At 43.3% G+C, this 19,927-nt stretch overlaps 15 non-coding genes across 15 annotated transcripts; all 15 read left to right on the top strand.

Annotated features, from left to right (window-relative positions):
- Window positions 1–452: 452 nt before the first annotated feature.
- TRNAL-CAA (transfer RNA leucine (anticodon CAA)) lies at window positions 453–574 on the top strand. Its single transcript has 2 exons — window positions 453–490; window positions 529–574. It is a non-coding gene; the product is annotated as a tRNA-Leu (tRNA).
- Window positions 575–2,713: 2,139 nt separating this feature from the next.
- Window positions 2,714–2,834, top strand: TRNAL-AAG (transfer RNA leucine (anticodon AAG)). Its single transcript has 2 exons — window positions 2,714–2,751; window positions 2,789–2,834. It is a non-coding gene; the product is annotated as a tRNA-Leu (tRNA).
- Window positions 2,835–3,089: 255 nt separating this feature from the next.
- TRNAL-CAA (transfer RNA leucine (anticodon CAA)) lies at window positions 3,090–3,211 on the top strand. Its single transcript has 2 exons — window positions 3,090–3,127; window positions 3,166–3,211. It is a non-coding gene; the product is annotated as a tRNA-Leu (tRNA).
- A 1,953-nt stretch (window positions 3,212–5,164) lies between these two features.
- On the top strand, window positions 5,165–5,285 carry TRNAL-AAG (transfer RNA leucine (anticodon AAG)). The gene is made up of 2 exons: window positions 5,165–5,202; window positions 5,240–5,285. It is a non-coding gene; the product is annotated as a tRNA-Leu (tRNA).
- Window positions 5,286–5,540: 255 nt separating this feature from the next.
- TRNAL-AAG (transfer RNA leucine (anticodon AAG)) lies at window positions 5,541–5,661 on the top strand. The gene is made up of 2 exons: window positions 5,541–5,578; window positions 5,616–5,661. It is a non-coding gene; the product is annotated as a tRNA-Leu (tRNA).
- Window positions 5,662–5,916: 255 nt separating this feature from the next.
- Window positions 5,917–6,038, top strand: TRNAL-CAA (transfer RNA leucine (anticodon CAA)). The gene is made up of 2 exons: window positions 5,917–5,954; window positions 5,993–6,038. It is a non-coding gene; the product is annotated as a tRNA-Leu (tRNA).
- A 1,200-nt stretch (window positions 6,039–7,238) lies between these two features.
- TRNAL-CAA (transfer RNA leucine (anticodon CAA)) lies at window positions 7,239–7,360 on the top strand. Its single transcript has 2 exons — window positions 7,239–7,276; window positions 7,315–7,360. It is a non-coding gene; the product is annotated as a tRNA-Leu (tRNA).
- Window positions 7,361–9,686: 2,326 nt separating this feature from the next.
- Window positions 9,687–9,807, top strand: TRNAL-AAG (transfer RNA leucine (anticodon AAG)). Its single transcript has 2 exons — window positions 9,687–9,724; window positions 9,762–9,807. It is a non-coding gene; the product is annotated as a tRNA-Leu (tRNA).
- A 632-nt stretch (window positions 9,808–10,439) lies between these two features.
- TRNAL-AAG (transfer RNA leucine (anticodon AAG)) lies at window positions 10,440–10,560 on the top strand. The gene is made up of 2 exons: window positions 10,440–10,477; window positions 10,515–10,560. It is a non-coding gene; the product is annotated as a tRNA-Leu (tRNA).
- Window positions 10,561–10,815: 255 nt separating this feature from the next.
- Window positions 10,816–10,936, top strand: TRNAL-AAG (transfer RNA leucine (anticodon AAG)). Its single transcript has 2 exons — window positions 10,816–10,853; window positions 10,891–10,936. It is a non-coding gene; the product is annotated as a tRNA-Leu (tRNA).
- Window positions 10,937–11,191: 255 nt separating this feature from the next.
- TRNAL-CAA (transfer RNA leucine (anticodon CAA)) lies at window positions 11,192–11,313 on the top strand. The gene is made up of 2 exons: window positions 11,192–11,229; window positions 11,268–11,313. It is a non-coding gene; the product is annotated as a tRNA-Leu (tRNA).
- Window positions 11,314–12,509: 1,196 nt separating this feature from the next.
- TRNAL-AAG (transfer RNA leucine (anticodon AAG)) lies at window positions 12,510–12,630 on the top strand. Its single transcript has 2 exons — window positions 12,510–12,547; window positions 12,585–12,630. It is a non-coding gene; the product is annotated as a tRNA-Leu (tRNA).
- A 632-nt stretch (window positions 12,631–13,262) lies between these two features.
- On the top strand, window positions 13,263–13,383 carry TRNAL-AAG (transfer RNA leucine (anticodon AAG)). Its single transcript has 2 exons — window positions 13,263–13,300; window positions 13,338–13,383. It is a non-coding gene; the product is annotated as a tRNA-Leu (tRNA).
- A 255-nt stretch (window positions 13,384–13,638) lies between these two features.
- TRNAL-AAG (transfer RNA leucine (anticodon AAG)) lies at window positions 13,639–13,759 on the top strand. Its single transcript has 2 exons — window positions 13,639–13,676; window positions 13,714–13,759. It is a non-coding gene; the product is annotated as a tRNA-Leu (tRNA).
- Window positions 13,760–14,014: 255 nt separating this feature from the next.
- TRNAL-CAA (transfer RNA leucine (anticodon CAA)) lies at window positions 14,015–14,136 on the top strand. Its single transcript has 2 exons — window positions 14,015–14,052; window positions 14,091–14,136. It is a non-coding gene; the product is annotated as a tRNA-Leu (tRNA).
- Window positions 14,137–19,927: the final 5,791 nt, after the last annotated feature.

Below are 19,927 nucleotides of genomic sequence, written 5' to 3'. Positions count from 1 at the left end.
ACTTCTGAAACGATATGTTTTATGAAAATAACTGGAAGAGATGTAATTTTAAAACGTCCAAATTACACAACATCACGTCAGGATGGCCGAGCGCTCTAAGGCGCCAGACTCAAGGGGCTTAGCTTTCTTCGTTCACGATGTGAATCTGTGAATTCTGGTCCTCGTATGAGGGTGTGGGTTCGAATCCCACTTCTGACACGATATGTTTTATGAAAATAACTGGAAGAGATGTAATTTTAAAATGTCCAAATTACACTAAACCACGTCAGGATGACCGAGCGGTCTAAGGCGACAGACTCAAGGGTTCTTAGTTTCATTGGTTCACGATGTGAATCTGTGTATTCTGGGCCTCGTTTGAGAGAGTGGGTTCGAATTCCACTTCTGACACGATATGTTATATGAAAATAACTGGAAGAGATGTAATTTAAAACGTCCAAATTACACAACATCACGTCAGGATGGCCGAGCGGTCTAAGGCGCCAGACTCAAGGGGCTTAGCTTCCTTCGTTCACGATGTGAATCTGTGAATTCTGGTCCTCGTATGAGGGCGTGGGTTCGAATCCCACTTCTGACACGATATGTTTTATGAAAATAACTGGAAGAGATGTAATTTTAAAACGTCCAAATTACACTAAACCACGTCAGGATGACCGAGCGGTCTAAGGCGACAGACTCAAGGGTTCTTAGTTTTATTGGTTCACGATGTCAATCTGTGTGTTCTGGGCCTCGTATGAGGGCGTGGGTTCGATTCCCACTTCTGACACGATATGTTTTATGAAAATAACTGGAAGAGATGTAATTTTAAAACGTCCAAATTACACTAAACCACGTCAGGATGACCGAGCGGTCTAAGGCGACAGACTCAAGGGTTCTTAGTTTCATTGGTTCACGATGTCAATCTGTGTGTTCTGGGCCTCGTATGAGGGCGTGGGTTCGACTCCCACTTCTGACACGATATGTTTTATGAAAATAACTGGAAGAGATGTAATTTTAAAACGTCCAAATTACACAAAACCATGTCAGGATTGCTGAGCGGTCTAAGGCTACAGATTCAAGGGTTCTTAGTTTCATTGGTTCACGATGTCAATCTGTGTATGCTGGGCCTCGTATGAGAGAGTGGGTTCGAATCCCACTTCTGACACGATATGTTTTATGAAAATAACGGGAAGAGATGTAATTTTAAAACGTCCAAATTACACAAAATCACGTCAGGATGGCCGAGCGGTCTAAGGCGCCAGGCTCAAGGGGCTTAGCTTCCTTCGTTCACGATGTGAAACTGTGTTATTCTGGGCCTCGTATGAGGGCGTGGGTTCAAATCCCACTTCTGACACGATATGTTTTATGAAAATAACTGGAATAGATGTAATTTTAAAACGTCCAAATTACACAATACCATGTCAGGATTGCCGAGCTGTCTAAGGCTACAGATTCAAGGGTTCTTAGTTTCATTGGAACACGATGTGTATCTGTGTATTCCGGTCCTCGTTTGAGGGCGTGGGTTCGAATTCCACTTCTGAAACGATATGTTTTATGAAAATAACTGGAAGAGATGTAATTTTAAAACGTCCAAATTACACAACATCACGTCAGGATGGCCGAGCGCTCTAAGGCGCCAGACTCAAGGGGCTTAGCTTCCTTCGTTCACGATGTGAATCTGTGAATTCTGGTCCTCGTATGAGAGAGTGGGTTCGAATCCCACTTCTGACACGATATGTTTTTTGAAAATAACTGGAAGAGATGTAATTTTAAAAGGTCCAAGTTACACAACATCAAGTCAGGATGGCCGAGCGGTCTAAGGCGCCAGACTCAAGGGGCTTAGCTCCCTTCGTTCACGATGTGAATCTGTGAATTCTGTTCCTCGTATGAGGGCGTGGGTTCGAATCCCACTTCTGACACGATATGTTTTATGAAAATAACTGGAAGAGATGTAATTTTAAAACTCTAAATTACACAATTCACGTCAGGATGACCGAGCGGTCTAAGGCGACAGACTCAAGGGTTCTTAGTTTCATTGGTTCACGATGTGAATCTGTGTATTCTGGTCCTCGTTTGAGAGAGTGGGTTCGAATTCCACTTCTGACACGATATGTTATATGAAAATAACTGGAAGAGATGTAATTTTAAAACGTCCAAATTACACAACATCACGTCAGGATGGCCGAGCGCTCTAAGGCGCCAGACTCAAGGGGCTTAGCTCCCTTCGTTCACGATGTGAATCTGTGTATTCTGGTCCTCGTTTGAGAGAGTGGGTTCGAATTCCACTTCTGACACGATATGTTATATGAAAATAACTGGAAGAGATGTAATTTTAAAACGTCCAAATTACACAACATCACGTCAGGATGGCCGAGCGCTCTAAGGCGCCAGACTCAAGGGGCTTAGCTTCCTTCGTTCACGATGTGAATCTGTGAATTCTGGTCCTCGTATGAGGGCGTGGGTTCGAATCCCACTTCTGACACGATATGTTTTATGAAAATAACTGGAAGAGATGTAATTTTAAAACGTCCAAATTACACTAAACCACGTCAGGATGACCGAGCGGTCTAAGGCGACAGACTCAAGGGTTCTTAGTTTCATTGGTTCACGATGTGAATCTGTGTATTCTGGTCCTCGTTTGAGAGAGTGGGTTCGAATTCCACTTCTGACACGATATGTTATATGAAAATAACTGGAAGAGATGTAATTTTAAAACGTCCAAATTACACAACATCACGTCAGGATGGCCGAGCGGTCTAAGGCGCTAGATTAAGGGGCTTAGCTTCCTTCGTTCACGATGTGAATCTGTGAATTCTGGTCCACGTATGATGGCGTGGGTTCGAATCCCACTTCTGACACGATATGTTTTATGAAAATAACTGGAAGAGATGTAATTTTAAAACGTTCAAATTACACTAAACCACGTCAGGATGACCGAGCGGTCTAAGGCGACAGACTCAAGGGTTCTTAGTTTCATTGGTTCACGATGTGAATCTGTGTATTCTAGGCCTCGTTTGAGAGAGTGGGTTCGAATTCCACTTCTGACACGATATGTTATATGAAAATAACTGGAAGAGATGTAATTTAAAAACGTCCAAATTACACAACATCACGTCAGGATGGCCGAGCGGTCTAAGGCGCCAGACTCAAGGGGCTTAGTTTCCTTCGTTCACGATGTGAATCTGTGAATTCTGGTCCTCGTATGAGGGCGTGGGTTCGAATCCCACTTCTGACACGATATGTTTTATGAAAATAACTGGAAGAGATGTAATTTTAAAACGTCCAAATTACACTAAACCACGTCAGGATGACCGAGCGGTCTAAGGCGACAGACTCAAGGGTTCTTAGTTTCATTGGTTCACGATGTGAATCTGTGTATTCTGGTCCTCGTATGAGGGCGTGGGTTCGAATCCCACTTCTGACACGATATGTTTTATGAAAATAACTGGAAGAGATGTAATTTTAAAACGTCCAAATTACACTAAACCACGTCAGGATGACCGAGCGGTCTAAGGCGACAGACTCAAGGGTTCTTAGTTTCATTGGTTCACGATGTCAATCTGTGTGTTCTGGGCCTCGTATGAGGGCGTGGGTTCGAATCCCACTTCTGACACGATATGTTTTATGAAAATAACTGGAAGAGATGTAATTTTAAGACGTCCAAATTACACAAAATCACGTCAGGATGGCCGAGCGGTCTAAGGCGCAAGACTCAAGGGGCTTAGCTTCCTTCGTTCATGATGTGAATCTGTGTTATTCTGGGCCTCGTATGAGGGCGTGGGTTCGAATCCCACTTCTGACACGATATGTTTTATGAAAATAACTGGAAGAGATGTAATTTTAAAACGTCCAAATTACACAAAACCATGTCAGGATTGCCGAGCTGTCTAAGGCTACAGATTCAAGGGTTCTTAGTTTCATTGGGTCACGATGTGAATCTGTGTATTCTGGTCCTCGTTTGAGAGAGTGGGTTCGAATTCCACTTCTGACACGATATGTTATATGAAAATAACTGGAAGAGATGTAATTTTAAAACGTCCAAATTACACTAAACCACGTCAGGATGACTGAGCGGTCTAAGGCGACAGACTCAAGGGTTCTTAGTTTCATTGGTTCACGATGTCAATCTGTGTGTTCTGGGCCTCGTATGAGGGCGTGGGTTCGAATCCCACTTCTGACACGATATGTTTTATGAAAATAACTGGAAGAGATGTAATTTTAAAACGTCCAAATTACACAAAATCACGTCAGGATGGCCGAGCGGTCTAAGGCGCCAGGCTCAAGGGGCTTAGCTTCCTTCGTTCACGATGTGAATCTGTGTTATTCTGGGCCTCGTATGAGGGCGTGGGGTCGAATTCCACTTCTGACACGATATGTTTTATGAAAATAACTGGAAGAGATGTAATTTTAAAACGTCCAAATTGCACAAAAGCATGTCAGGATTGCCGAGCGGTCTAAGGCTACAGATTCAAGGGTTCTTAGTTTCATTGGTTCACGATGTCAATCTGAGTATTCTGGGCCTCGTATGAGGGCGTAGGTTCGAATCCCACTTCTGACACGATATGTTTTATGAAAATAACTGGATGAGATGTAATTTTAAAACGTCCAAGTTACACAACATCACGTCAGGATGGCCGAGCGGTCTAAGGCGCCAGACTCAAGGGGCTTAGCTTCCTTCGTTCACGATGTGAATCTGTGAATTCTGGTCCTCGTATGAGGGCGTGGGTTCGAATACCACTTCTGACACGATATGTTTTATGAAAATAACTGGAAGAGATGTAATTTTAAAACTCCAAATTACACAATTCACGTCAGGATGGCCGAGCGCTCTAAGGCGCAAGACTCAAGGGGCTTAGCTTCCTTCGTTCACGATGTGAATCTGTGTTATTCTGGGCCTCGTATGAGGGCGTGGCTTCGAATCGCACTTCTGACACGATATGTTTTATGAAAATAACTGGAAGAGATGTAATTTTAAAACGTCCAAATTACACAAAACCATGTCAGGATTGCCGAGCTGTCTAAGGCTACAGATTCAAGGGTTCTTAGTTTCATTGGGTCACGATGTGAATCTGTGTATTCTGGTCCTCGTTTGAGAGAGTGGGTTCGAATTCCACTTCTGACACGATATGTTATATGAAAATAACTGGAAGAGATGTAATTTTAAAACGTCCAAATTACACAACATCACGTCAGGATGGCCGAGCGGTCTAAGGCGCCAGATTAAGGGGCTTAGCTTCCTTCGTTCACGATGTGAATCTGTGAATTCTGGTCCACGTATGAGGGCGTGGGTTCGAATCCCACTTCTGACACGATATGTTTTATGAAAATAACTGGAAGAGATGTAATTTTAAAACGTCCAAATTACACTAAACCACGTCAGGATGACCGAGCGGTCTAAGGCGACAGACTCAAGGGTTCTTAGTTTCATTGGTTCACGATGTGAATCTGTGTATTCTGGTCCTCGTTTGAGAGAGTGGGTTCGAATTCCACTTCTGACACGATATGTTATATGAAAATAACTGGAAGAGATGTAATTTTAAAACGTCCAAATTACACAACATCACGTCAGGATGGCCGAGCGGTCTAAGGCGCCAGATTAAGGGGCTTAGCTTCCTTCGTTCACGTTGTGAATCTGTGAATTCTGGTCCTCGTATGATGGCGTGGGTTCGAATCCCACTTCTGACACGATATGTTTTATGAAAATAATTGGAAGAGATGTAATTTTAAAACGTCCAAATTACACTAAACCACGTCAGGATGACCGAGCGGTCTAAGGCGACAGACTCAATGGTTCTTAGTCTCATTGGTTCACGATGTGAATCTGTGTATTCTGGGCCTCGTTTGAGAGAGTGGGTTCGAATTCCACTTCTGACACGATATGTTATATGAAAATAACTGGAAGAGATGTAATTTTAAAACGTCCAAATTACACAACATCACGTCAGGATGGCCGAGCGGTCTAAGGCGCCAGACTCAAGGGGCTTAGCTTCCTTCGTTCACGATGTGAATCTGTGAATTCTGGTCCTCGTATGAGGGCGTGGGTTCGAATCCCACTTCTGACACGATATGTTTTATGAAAATAACTGGAAGAGATGTAATTTTAAAACGTCCAAATTACACTAAACCACGTCAGGATGACCGAGCGGTCTAAGGCGACAGACTCAAGGGTTCTTAGTTTCATTGGTTCACGATGTCAATCTGTGTGTTCTGGGCCTCGTATGAGGGCGTGGGTTCGAATCCCACTTCTGACACGATATGTTTTATGAAAATAACTGGAAGAGATGTAATTTTAAGACGTCCAAATTACACAAAATCACGTCAGGATGGCCGAGCGGTGTAAGGCGCAAGACTCAAGGGGCTTAGCTTCCTTCGTTCACAATGTGAATCTGTGTTATTCTGGGCCTCGTATGAGGGCGTGGGTTCGAATCCCACTTCTGACACGATATGTTTTATGAAAATAACTGGAAGAGATGTAATTTTAAAACGTCCAAATTACACAAAACCATGTCAGGATTGCCGAGCTGTCTAAGGCTACAGATTCAAGGGTTCTTAGTTTCATTGGGTCACGATGTGAATCTGTGTATTCTGGTCCTCGTTTGAGAGAGTGGGTTCGAATTCCACTTCTGACACGATATGTTATATGAAAATAACTGGAAGAGATGTAATTTTAAAACGTCCAAATTACACTAAACCACGTCAGGATGACTGAGCGGTCTAAGGCGACAGACTCAAGGGTTCTTAGTTTCATTGGTTCACGATGTCAATCTGTGTGTTCTGGGCCTCGTATGAGGGCGTGGGTTCGAATCCCACTTCTGACACGATATGTTTTATGAAAATAACTGGAAGAGATGTAATTTTAAAACGTCCAAATTACACAAAATCACGTCAGGATGGCCGAGCGGTCTAAGGCGCCAGGCTCAAGGGGCTTAGCTTCCTTCGTTCACGATGTGAATCTGTGTTATTCTGGGCCTCGTATGAGGGCGTGGGGTCGAATCCCACTTCTGACACGATATGTTTTATGAAAATAACTGGAAGAGATGTAATTTTAAAACGTCCAAATTGCACAAAAGCATGTCAGGATTGCCGAGCGGTTTAAGGCGCCAGGCTCAAGGGGCTTAGCTTCCTTCGTTCACGATGTGAAACTGTGTTATTCTGGGCCTCGTATGAGGGCGTGGGTTCGAATCCCACTTCTGGCACGATATGTTTTTTGAAAATAACTGGAAGAGATGTAATTTTAAAACGTCCAAGTTACACAACATCACGTCAGGATGGCCGAGCGGTCTAAGGCGCCAGACTCAAGGGGCTTAGCTTCCTTCGTTCACGATGTGAATCTGTGAATTCTGGTCCTCGTATGAGGGCGTGGGTTCGAATCCCACTTCTGACACGATATGTTTTATGAAAATAACTGGAAGAGATGTAATTTTAAAACTCCAAATTACACAATTCACGTCAGGATGGCCGAGCGCTCTAAGGCGCAAGACTCAAGGGGCTTAGCTTCCTTCATTCACGATGTGAATCTGTGTTATTCTGGGCCTCGTATGAGGGCGTGGCTTCGAATCCCACTTCTGACACGATATGTTTCATGAAAATAACTGGAAGAGATGTAATTTTAAAACGTCCAAATTACACAAAACCATGTCAGGATTGCCGAGCTGTCTAAGGCTACAGATTCAAGGGTTCTTAGTTTCATTGGGTCACGATGTGAATCTGTGTATTCTGGTCCTCGTTTGAGAGAGTGGGTTCGAATTCCACTTCTGACACGATATGTTATATGAAAATAACTGGAAGAGATGTAATTTTAAAACGTCCAAATTACACTAAACCACGTCAGGATGACTGAGCGGTCTAAGGCGACAGACTCAAGGGTTCTTAGTTTCATTGGTTCACGATGTCAATCTGTGTGTTCTGGGCCTCGTATGAGGGCGTGGGTTCGAATCCCACTTCTGACTCGATATGTTTTATGAAAATAACTGGAAGAGATGTAATTTTAAAACGTCCAAATTACACAAAACCATGTCAGGATTGCCGAGCGGTCTAAGGCTACAGATTCAAGGGTTCTTAGTTTCATTGGTTCACGATGTCAATCTGTGTATTGGGCCTCGTATGAGAGAGTGGGTTCGAATCCCACTTCTGACACGATATGTTTTATGAAAATAACGGGAAGAGATGTAATTTTAAAACGTCCAAATTACACAAAATCACGTCAGGATGGCCGAGCGGTCTAAGGCGCAAGACTCAAGGGGCTTAGCTTCCTTCGTTCACGATGTGAATCTGTGTTATTCTGGGCCTCGTATGAGGGCGTGGGTTCGAATCCCACTTCTGACACGATATGTTATATGAAAATAACTGGAAGAGATGTAATTTTAAAACGTCCAAATTAAACTAAATCACGTCAGGATGACTGAGCGGTCTAAGGCGACAGACTCAAGGGTTCTTAGTTTCATTGGTTCACGATGTCAATCTGTGTGTTCTGGGCCTCGTATGAGGGCGTGGGTTCGAATCCCACTTCTGACACGATATGTTAAATGAAAATAACTGGAAGAGATGTAATTTTAAAACGTCCAAATTACACAAAACCATGTCAGGATTGCCGAGCGGTGTAAGGCTACAGATTCAAGGGTTCTTAGTTTCATTGGTTCACGATGTCAATCTGTGTATGCTGGGCCTCGTATGAGAGAGTGGGTTCGAATCCCACTTCTGACACGATATGTTTTATGAAAATAACGGGAAGAAATGTAATTTTAAAACGTCCAAATTACACAAAATCACGTCAGGATGGCCGAGCGGTCTAAGGCGCCAGGCTCAAGGTGCTTAGCTTCCTTCGTTCACGATGTGAATCTGTGTTATTCTGGGCCTCGTATGAGGGCGTGGGTTCGAATCCCACTTCTGACACGATATGTTTTATGAAAATAACTGGAAGAGATGTAATTTTAAAACGTCCAAGTTACACAACATCAAGTCAGGATGGCCGAGCGGTCTAAGGCGCCAGACTCAAGGGGCTTAGCTCCCTTCGTTCACGATGTGAATCTGTGAATTCTGTTCCTCGTATGAGGGCGTGGGTTCGAATCCCACTTCTGACACGATATGTTTTATGAAAATAACTGGAAGAGATGTAATTTTAAAACTCCAAATTACACAATTCACGTCAGGATGACCGAGCGGTCTAAGGCGACAGACTCAAGGGTTCTTAGTTTCATTGGTTCACGATGTGAATCTGTGTATTCTGGTCCTCGTTTGAGAGAGTGGGTTCGAATTCCACTTCTGACACGATATGTTATATGAAAATAACTGGAAGAGATGTAATTTCAAAACGTCCAAATTACACAACATCACGTCAGGATGGCCGAGCGCTCTAAGGCGCCAGACTCAAGGGGCTTAGCTTCCTTCGTTCAGGATGTGAATCTGTGAATTCTGGTCCTCGTATGAGGGCGTGGGTTCGAATCCCACTTCTGACACGATATGTTTTATGAAAATAACTGGAAGAGATGTAATTTTAAAACGTCCAAATTACACTAAACCACGTCAGGATGACCGAGCGGTCTAAGGCGACAGACTCAAGGGTTCTTAGTTTCATTGGTTCACGATGTGAATCTGTGTATTCTGGTCCTCGTTTGAGAGAGTGGGTTCGAATTCCACTTCTGACACGATATGTTATATGAAAATAACTGGAAGAGATGTAATTTTAAAACGTCCAAATTACACAACATCACGTCAGGATGGCCGAGCGGTCTAAGGCGCCAGATTAAGGGGCTTAGCTTCCTTCGTTCACGATGTGAATCTGTGAATTCTGGTCCACGTATGATGGCGTGGGTTCGAATCCCACTTCTGACACGATATGTTTTATGAAAATAACTGGAAGAGATGTAATTTTAAAACGTCCAAATTACACTAAACCACGTCAGGATGACCGAGCGGTCTAAGGCGACAGACTCAAGGGTTCTTAGTTTCATTGGTTCACGATGTGAATCTGTGTATTCTGGGCCTCGTTTGAGAGAGTGGGTTCGAATTCCACTTCTGACACGATATGTTATATGAAAATAACTGGAAGAGATGTAATTTTAAAACGTCCAAATTACACAACATCACGTCAGGATGACCGAGCGGTCTAAGGCGCCAGACTCAAGGGGCTTAGTTTCCTTCGTTCACGATGCGAATCTGTGAATTCTGGTCCTCGTATGAGGGCGTGGGTTCGAATCCCACTTCTGACACGATATGTTTTATGAAAATAACTGGAAGAGATGTAATTTTAAAACGTCCAAATTACACTAAACCACGTCAGGATGACCGAGCGGTCTAAGGCGACAGACTCAAGGGTTCTTAGTTTCATTGGTTCACGATGTGAATCTGTGTATTCTGGTCCTCGTTTGAGAGAGTGGGTTCGAATTCCACTTCTGACACGATATGTTATATGAAAATAACTGGAAGAGATGTAATTTTAAAACGTCCAAATTACACAACATCACGTCAGGATGGCCGAGCGGTCTAAGGCGCCAGATTAAGGGGCTTAGCTTCCTTCGTTCACGATGTAAATCTGTGAATTCTGGGCCTCGTATGATGGCGTGGGTTCGAATCCCACTTCTGACACGATATGTTTTATGAAAATAATTGGAAGAGATGTAATTTTAAAACGTCCAAATTACACTAAACCACGTCAGGATGACCGAGCGGTCTAAGGCGACAGACTCAAGGGTTCTTAGTTTCATTGGTTCACGATGTGAATCTGTGTATTCTGGGCCTCGTTTGAGAGAGTGGGTTCGAATTCCACTTCTGACACGATATGTTATATGAAAATAACTGGAAGAGATGTAATTTTAAAACGTCCAAATTACACAACATCACGTCAGGATGGCCGAGCGGTCTAAGGCGCCAGATTAAGGGGCTTAGCTTCCTTCGTTCACGATGTGAATCTGTGAATTCTGGTCCTCGTATGATGGCGTGGGTTCGAATCCCACTTCTGACACGATATGTTTTATGAAAATAATTGGAAGAGATGTAATTTTAAAACGTCCAAATTACACTAAACCACGTCAGGATGACCGAGCGGTCTAAGGCGACAGACTCAAGGGTTCTTAGTTTCATTGGTTCACGATGTGAATCTGTGTATTCTGGGCCTCGTTTGAGAGAGTGGGTTCGAATTCCACTTCTGACACGCTATGTTATATGAAAATAACTGGAAGAGATGTAATTTTAAAACGTCCAAATTACACAACATCACGTCAGGATGGCCGAGCGGTCTAAGGCGCCAGACTCAAGGGGCTTAGCTTCCTTCGTTCACGATGTGAATCTGTGAATTCTGGTCCTCGTATGAGGGCGTGGGTTCGAATCCCACTTCTGACACGATATGTTAAATGAAAATAACTGGAAGAGATGTAATTTTAAAACGTCCAAATTACACAAAACCATGTCAGGATTGCCGAGCGGTGTAAGGCTACAGATTCAAGGGTTCTTAGTTTCATTGGTTCACGATGTCAATCTGTGTATGCTGGGCCTCGTATGAGAGAGTGGGTTCGAATCCCACTTCTGACACGATATGTTTTATGAAAATAACGGGAAGAAATGTAATTTTAAAACGTCCAAATTACACAAAATCACGTCAGGATGGCCGAGCGGTCTAAGGCGCCAGGCTCAAGGTGCTTAGCTTCCTTCGTTCACGATGTGAATCTGTGTTATTCTGGGCCTCGTATGAGGGCGTGGGTTCGAATCCCACTTCTGACACGATATGTTTTATGAAAATAACTGGAAGAGATGTAATTTTAAAACGTCCAAGTTACACAACATCAAGTCAGGATGGCCGAGCGGTCTAAGGCGCCAGACTCAAGGGGCTTAGCTCCCTTCGTTCACGATGTGAATCTGTGAATTCTGTTCCTCGTATGAGGGCGTGGGTTCGAATCCCACTTCTGACACGATATGTTTTATGAAAATAACTGGAAGAGATGTAATTTTAAAACTCCAAATTACACAATTCACGTCAGGATGACCGAGCGGTCTAAGGCGACAGACTCAAGGGTTCTTAGTTTCATTGGTTCACGATGTGAATCTGTGTATTCTGGTCCTCGTTTGAGAGAGTGGGTTCGAATTCCACTTCTGACACGATATGTTATATGAAAATAACTGGAAGAGATGTAATTTCAAAACGTCCAAATTACACAACATCACGTCAGGATGGCCGAGCGCTCTAAGGCGCCAGACTCAAGGGGCTTAGCTTCCTTCGTTCAGGATGTGAATCTGTGAATTCTGGTCCTCGTATGAGGGCGTGGGTTCGAATCCCACTTCTGACACGATATGTTTTATGAAAATAACTGGAAGAGATGTAATTTTAAAACGTCCAAATTACACTAAACCACGTCAGGATGACCGAGCGGTCTAAGGCGACAGACTCAAGGGTTCTTAGTTTCATTGGTTCACGATGTGAATCTGTGTATTCTGGTCCTCGTTTGAGAGAGTGGGTTCGAATTCCACTTCTGACACGATATGTTATATGAAAATAACTGGAAGAGATGTAATTTTAAAACGTCCAAATTACACAACATCACGTCAGGATGGCCGAGCGGTCTAAGGCGCCAGATTAAGGGGCTTAGCTTCCTTCGTTCACGATGTGAATCTGTGAATTCTGGTCCACGTATGATGGCGTGGGTTCGAATCCCACTTCTGACACGATATGTTTTATGAAAATAACTGGAAGAGATGTAATTTTAAAACGTCCAAATTACACTAAACCACGTCAGGATGACCGAGCGGTCTAAGGCGACAGACTCAAGGGTTCTTAGTTTCATTGGTTCACGATGTGAATCTGTGTATTCTGGGCCTCGTTTGAGAGAGTGGGTTCGAATTCCACTTCTGACACGATATGTTATATGAAAATAACTGGAAGAGATGTAATTTTAAAACGTCCAAATTACACAACATCACGTCAGGATGACCGAGCGGTCTAAGGCGCCAGACTCAAGGGGCTTAGTTTCCTTCGTTCACGATGTGAATCTGTGAATTCTGGTCCTCGTATGAGGGCGTGGGTTCGAATCCCACTTCTGACACGATATGTTTTATGAAAATAACTGGAAGAGATGTAATTTTAAAACGTCCAAATTACACTAAACCACGTCAGGATGACCGAGCGGTCTAAGGCGACAGACTCAAGGGTTCTTAGTTTCATTGGTTCACGATGTGAATCTGTGTATTCTGGTCCTCGTTTGAGAGAGTGGGTTCGAATTCCACTTCTGACACGATATGTTATATGAAAATAACTGGAAGAGATGTAATTTTAAAACGTCCAAATTACACAACATCACGTCAGGATGGCCGAGCGGTCTAAGGCGCCAGATTAAGGGGCTTAGCTTCCTTCGTTCACGATGTGAATCTGTGAATTCTGGGCCTCGTATGATGGCGTGGGTTCGAATCCCACTTCTGACACGATATGTTTTATGAAAATAATTGGAAGAGATGTAATTTTAAAACGTCCAAATTACACTAAACCACGTCAGGATGACCGAGCGGTCTAAGGCGACAGACTCAAGGGTTCTTAGTTTCATTGGTTCACGATGTGAATCTGTGTATTCTGGGCCTCGTTTGAGAGAGTGGGTTCGAATTCCACTTCTGACACGATATGTTATATGAAAATAACTGGAAGAGATGTAATTTTAAAACGTCCAAATTACACAACATCACGTCAGGATGGCCGAGCGGTCTAAGGCGCCAGATTAAGGGGCTTAGCTTCCTTCGTTCACGATGTGAATCTGTGAATTCTGGTCCTCGTATGATGGCGTGGGTTCGAATCCCACTTCTGACACGATATGTTTTATGAAAATAATTGGAAGAGATGTAATTTTAAAACGTCCAAATTACACTAAACCACGTCAGGATGACCGAGCGGTCTAAGGCGACAGACTCAAGGGTTCTTAGTTTCATTGGTTCACGATGTGAATCTGTGTATTCTGGGCCTCGTTTGAGAGAGTGGGTTCGAATTCCACTTCTGACACGCTATGTTATATGAAAATAACTGGAAGAGATGTAATTTTAAAACGTCCAAATTACACAACATCACGTCAGGATGGCCGAGCGGTCTAAGGCGCCAGACTCAAGGGGCTTAGCTTCCTTCGTTCACGATGTGAATCTGTGAATTCTGGTCCTCGTATGAGGGCGTGGGTTCGAATCCCACTTCTGACACGATATGTTTTATGAAAATAACTGGAAGAGATGTAATTTTAAAACGTCCAAATTACACTAAACCACGTCAGGATGACCGAGCGGTCTAAGGCGACAGACTCAAGGGTTCTTAGTTTCATTGGTTCACGATGCCAATCTGTGTGTTCTGGGCCTCGTATGAGGGCGTGGGTTCGAATCCCACTTCTGACACGATATGTTTTATGAAAATAACTGGAAGAGATGTAATTTTAAGACGTCCAAATTACACAAAATCACGTCAGGATGGCCGAGCGGTGTAAGGCGCAAGACTCAAGGGGCTTAGCTTCCTTCGTTCACGATGTGAATCTGTGTTATTCTGGGCCTCGTATGAGGGCGTGGGTTCGAATCCCACTTCTGACACGATATGTTTTATGAAAATAACTGGAAGAGATGTAATTTTAAAACGTCCAAATTACACAAAACCATGTCAGGATTGCCGAGCTGTCTAAGGCTACAGATTCAAGGGTTCTTAGTTTCATTGGGTCACGATGTGAATCTGTGTATTCTGGTCCTCGTTTGAGAGAGTGGGTTCGAATTCCACTTCTGACACGATATGTTATATGAAAATAACTGGAAGAGATGTAATTTTAAAACGTCCAAATTACACTAAACCACGTCAGGATGACTGAGCGGTCTAAGGCGACAGACTCAAGGGTTCTTAGTTTCATTGGTTCACGATGTCAATCTGTGTGTTCTGGGCCTCGTATGAGGGCGTGGGTTCGAATCCCACTTCTGACACGATATGTTTTATGAAAATAACTGGAAGAGATGTAATTTTAAAACGTCCAAATTACACAAAATCACGTCAGGATGGCCGAGCGGTCTAAGGCGCCAGGCTCAAGGGGCTTAGCTTCCTTCGTTCACGATGTGAATCTGTGTTATTCTGGGCCTCGTATGAGGGCGTGGGGTCGAATCCCACTTCTGACACGATATGTTTTATGAAAATAACTGGAAGAGATGTAATTTTAAAACGTCCAAATTGCACAAAAGCATGTCAGGATTGCCGAGCGGTTTAAGGCGCCAGGCTCAAGGGGCTTAGCTTCCTTCGTTCACGATGTGAAACTGTGTTATTCTGGGCCTCGTATGAGGGCGTGGGTTCGAATCCCACTTCTGGCACGATATGTTTTTTGAAAATAACTGGAAGAGATGTAATTTTAAAACGTCCAAGTTACACAACATCACGTCAGGATGGCCGAGCGGTCTAAGGCGCCAGCCTCAAGGGGCTTAGCTTCCTTCGTTCACGATGTGAATCTGTGAATTCTGGTCCTCGTATGAGGGCGTGGGTTCGAATCCCACTTCTGACACGATATGTTTTATGAAAATAACTGGAAGAGATGTAATTTTAAAACTCCAAATTACACAATTCACGTCAGGATGGCCGAGCGCTCTAAGGCGCAAGACTCAAGGGGCTTAGCTTCCTTCGTTCACGATGTGAATCTGTGTTATTCTGGGCCTCGTATGAGGGCGTGGCTTCGAATCCCACTTCTGACACGATATGTTTTATGAAAATAACTGGAAGAGATGTAATTTTAAAACGTCCAAATTACACAAAACCATGTCAGGATTGCCGAGCTGTCTAAGGCTACAGATTCAAGGGTTCTTAGTTTCATTGGGTCACGATGTGAATCTGTGTATTCTGGTCCTCGTTTGAGAGAGTGGGTTCGAATTCCACTTCTGACACGATATGTTATATGAAAATAACTGGAAGAGATGTAATTTTAAAACGTCCAAATTACACTAAACCACGTCAGGATGACTGAGCGGTCTAAGGCGACAGACTCAAGGGTTCTTAGTTTCATTGGTTCACGATGTCAATCTGTGTGTTCTGGGCCTCGTATGAGGGCGTGGGTTCGAATCCCACTTCTGACACGATATGTTTTATGAAAATAACTGGAAGAGATGTAATTTTAAAACGTCCAAATTACACAAAACCATGTCAGGATTGCCGAGCGGTCTAAGGCTACAGATTCAAGGGTTCTTAGTTTCATTGGTTCACGATGTCAATCTGTGTATGCTGGGCCTCGTATGAGAGAGTGGGTTCGAATCCCACTTCTGACACGATATGTTTTATGAAAATAACGGGAAGAGATGTAATTTTAAAACGTCCAAATTACACAAAATCACGTCAGGATGGCCGAGCGGTCTAAGGCGCAAGACTCAAGGGGCTTAGCTTCCTTCGTTCACGATGTGAATCTGTGTTATTCTGGGCCTCGTATGAGGGCGTGGGTTCGAATCCCACTTCTGACACGATATGTTATATGAAAATAACTGGAAGAGATGTAATTTTAAAACGTCCAAATTAAACTAAATCACGTCAGGATGACTGAGCGGTCTAAGGCGACAGACTCAAGGGTTCTTAGTTTCATTGGTTCACGATGTCAATCTGTGTGTTCTGGGCCTCGTATGAGGGCGTGGGTTCGAATCCCACTTCTGACACGATATGTTAAATGAAAATAACTGGAAGAGATGTAATTTTAAAACGTCCAAATTACACAAAACCATGTCAGGATTGCCGAGCGGTGTAAGGCTACAGATTCAAGGGTTCTTAGTTTCATTGGTTCACGATGTCAATCTGTGTATGCTGGGCCTCGTATGAGAGAGTGGGTTCGAATCCCACTTCTGACACGATATGTTTTATGAAAATAACGGGAAGAAATGTAATTTTAAAACGTCCAAATTACACAAAATCACGTCAGGATGGCCGAGCGGTCTAAGGCGCCAGGCTCAAGGGGCTTAGCTTCCTTCGTTCACGATGTGAATCTGTGTTATTCTGGGTCTCGTATGAGGGCGTGGGTTCGAATCCCACTTCTGACACGATATGTTTTATGAAAATAACTGGAAGAGATGTAATTTTAAAACGTCCAAGTTACACAACATCAAGTCAGGATGGCCGAGCGGTCTAAGGCGCCAGACTCAAGGGGCTTAGCTCCCTTCGTTCACGATGTGAATCTGTGAATTCTGTTCCTCGTATGAGGGCGTGGGTTCGAATCCCACTTCTGACACGATATGTTTTATGAAAATAACTGGAAGAGATGTAATTTTAAAACTCCAAATTACACAATTCACGTCAGGATGACCGAGCGGTCTAAGGCGACAGACTCAAGGGTTCTTAGTTTCATTGGTTCACGATGTGAATCTGTGTATTCTGGTCCTCGTTTGAGAGAGTGGGTTCGAATTCCACTTCTGACACGATATGTTTTATGAAAATAACTGGAAGAGATGTAATTTTAAAACGTCCAAATTACACAAAACCATGTCAGGATTGCCGAGCTGTCTAAGGCTACAGATTCAAGGGTTCTTAGTTTCATTGGGTCACGATGTGAATCTGTGTATTCTGGTCCTCGTTTGAGAGAGTGGGTTCGAATTCCACTTCTGACACGATATGTTATATGAAAATAACTGGAAGAGATGTAATTTTAAAACGTCCAAATTACACTAAACCACGTCAGGATGACTGAGCGGTCTAAGGCGACAGACTCAAGGGTTCTTAGTTTCATTGGTTCACGATGTCAATCTGTGTGTTCTGGGCCTCGTATGAGGGCGTGGGTTCGAATCCCACTTCTGACACGATATGTTTTATGAAAATAACTGGAAGAGATGTAATTTTAAAACGTCCAAATTACACAAAACCATGTCAGGATTGCCGAGCGGTCTAAGGCTACAGATTCAAGGGTTCTTAGTTTCATTGGTTCACGATGTCAATCTGTGTATGCTGGGCCTCGTATGAGAGAGTGGGTTCGAATCCCACTTCTGACACGATATGTTTTATGAAAATAACGGGAAGAGATGTAATTTTAAAACGTCCAAATTACACAAAATCACGTCAGGATGGCCGAGCGGTCTAAGGCGCAAGACTCAAGGGGCTTAGCTTCCTTCGTTCACGATGTGAATCTGTGTTATTCTGGGCCTCGTATGAGGGCGTGGGTTCGAATCCCACTTCTGACACGATATGTTATATGAAAATAACTGGAAGAGATGTAATTTTAAAACGTCCAAATTAAACTAAATCACGTCAGGATGACTGAGCGGTCTAAGGCGACAGACTCAAGGGTTCTTAGTTTCATTGGTTCACGATGTCAATCTGTGTGTTCTGGGCCTCGTATGAGGGCGTGGGTTCGAATCCCACTTCTGACACGATATGTTAAATGAAAATAACTGGAAGAGATGTAATTTTAAAACGTCCAAATTACACAAAACCATGTCAGGATTGCCGAGCGGTGTAAGGCTACAGATTCAAGGGTTCTTAGTTTCATTGGTTCACGATGTCAATCTGTGTATGCTGGGCCTCGTATGAGAGAGTGGGTTCGAATCCCACTTCTGACACGATATGTTTTATGAAAATAACGGGAAGAAATGTAATTTTAAAACGTCCAAATTACACAAAATCACGTCAGGATGGCCGAGCGGTCTAAGGCGCCAGGCTCAAGGGGCTTAGCTTCCTTCGTTCACGATGTGAATCTGTGTTATTCTGGGTCTCGTATGAGGGCGTGGGTTCGAATCCCACTTCTGACACGATATGTTTTATGAAAATAACTGGAAGAGATGTAATTTTAAAACGTCCAAGTTACACAACATCAAGTCAGGATGGCCGAGCGGTCTAAGGCGCCAGACTCAAGGGGCTTAGCTCCCTTCGTTCACGATGTGAATCTGTGAATTCTGTTCCTCGTATGAGGGCGTGGGTTCGAATCCCACTTCTGACACGATATGTTTTATGAAAATAACTGGAAGAGATGTAATTTTAAAACTCCAAATTACACAATTCACGTCAGGATGACCGAGCGGTCTAAGGCGACAGACTCAAGGGTTCTTAGTTTCATTGGTTCACGATGTGAATCTGTGTATTCTGGTCCTCGTTTGAGAGAGTGGGTTCGAATTCCACTTCTGACACGATATGTTTTATGAAAATAACTGGAAGAGATGTAATTTTAAAACGTCCAAATTACACAAAACCATGTCAGGATTGCCGAGCTGTCTAAGGCTACAGATTCAAGGGTTCTTAGTTTCATTGGGTCACGATGTGAATCTGTGTATTCTGGTCCTCGTTTGAGAGAGTGGGTTCGAATTCCACTTCTGACACGATATGTTATATGAAAATAACTGGAAGAGATGTAATTTTAAAACGTCCAAATTACACTAAACCACGTCAGGATGACTGAGCGGTCTAAGGCGACAGACTCAAGGGTTCTTAGTTTCATTGGTTCACGATGTCAATCTGTGTGTTCTGGGCCTCGTATGAGGGCGTGGGTTCGAATCCCACTTCTGACACGATATGTTTTATGAAAATAACTGGAAGAGATGTAATTTTAAAACGTCCAAATTACACAAAACCATGTCAGGATTGCCGAGCGGTCTAAGGCTACAGATTCAAGGGTTCTTAGTTTCATTGGTTCACGATGTCAATCTGTGTATGCTGGGCCTCGTATGAGAGAGTGGGTTCGAATCCCACTTCTGACACGATATGTTTTATGAAAATAACGGGAAGAGATGTAATTTTAAAACGTCCAAATTACACAAAATCACGTCAGGATGGCCGAGCGGTCTAAGGCGCAAGACTCAAGGGGCTTAGCTTCCTTCGTTCACGATGTGAATCTGTGTTATTCTGGGCCTCGTATGAGGGCGTGGGTTCGAATCCCACTTCTGACACGATATGTTATATGAAAATAACTGGAAGAGATGTAATTTTAAAACGTCCAAATTAAACTAAATCACGTCAGGATGACTGAGCGGTCTAAGGCGACAGACTCAAGGGTTCTTAGTTTCATTGGTTCACGAT

The sequence above is a fragment of the Phalangium opilio genome, unplaced genomic scaffold, assembly GCF_054372755.1.
Source record: "Phalangium opilio isolate 3A_F unplaced genomic scaffold, DU_Popi_V2 ptg000039l_1, whole genome shotgun sequence".
In the NCBI taxonomy this organism is placed as follows: domain Eukaryota; kingdom Metazoa; phylum Arthropoda; class Arachnida; order Opiliones; family Phalangiidae; genus Phalangium; species Phalangium opilio.
Note: the sequence above shows the minus strand (reverse complement) of the source record. Positions and strands in the feature narration are given on the sequence as shown.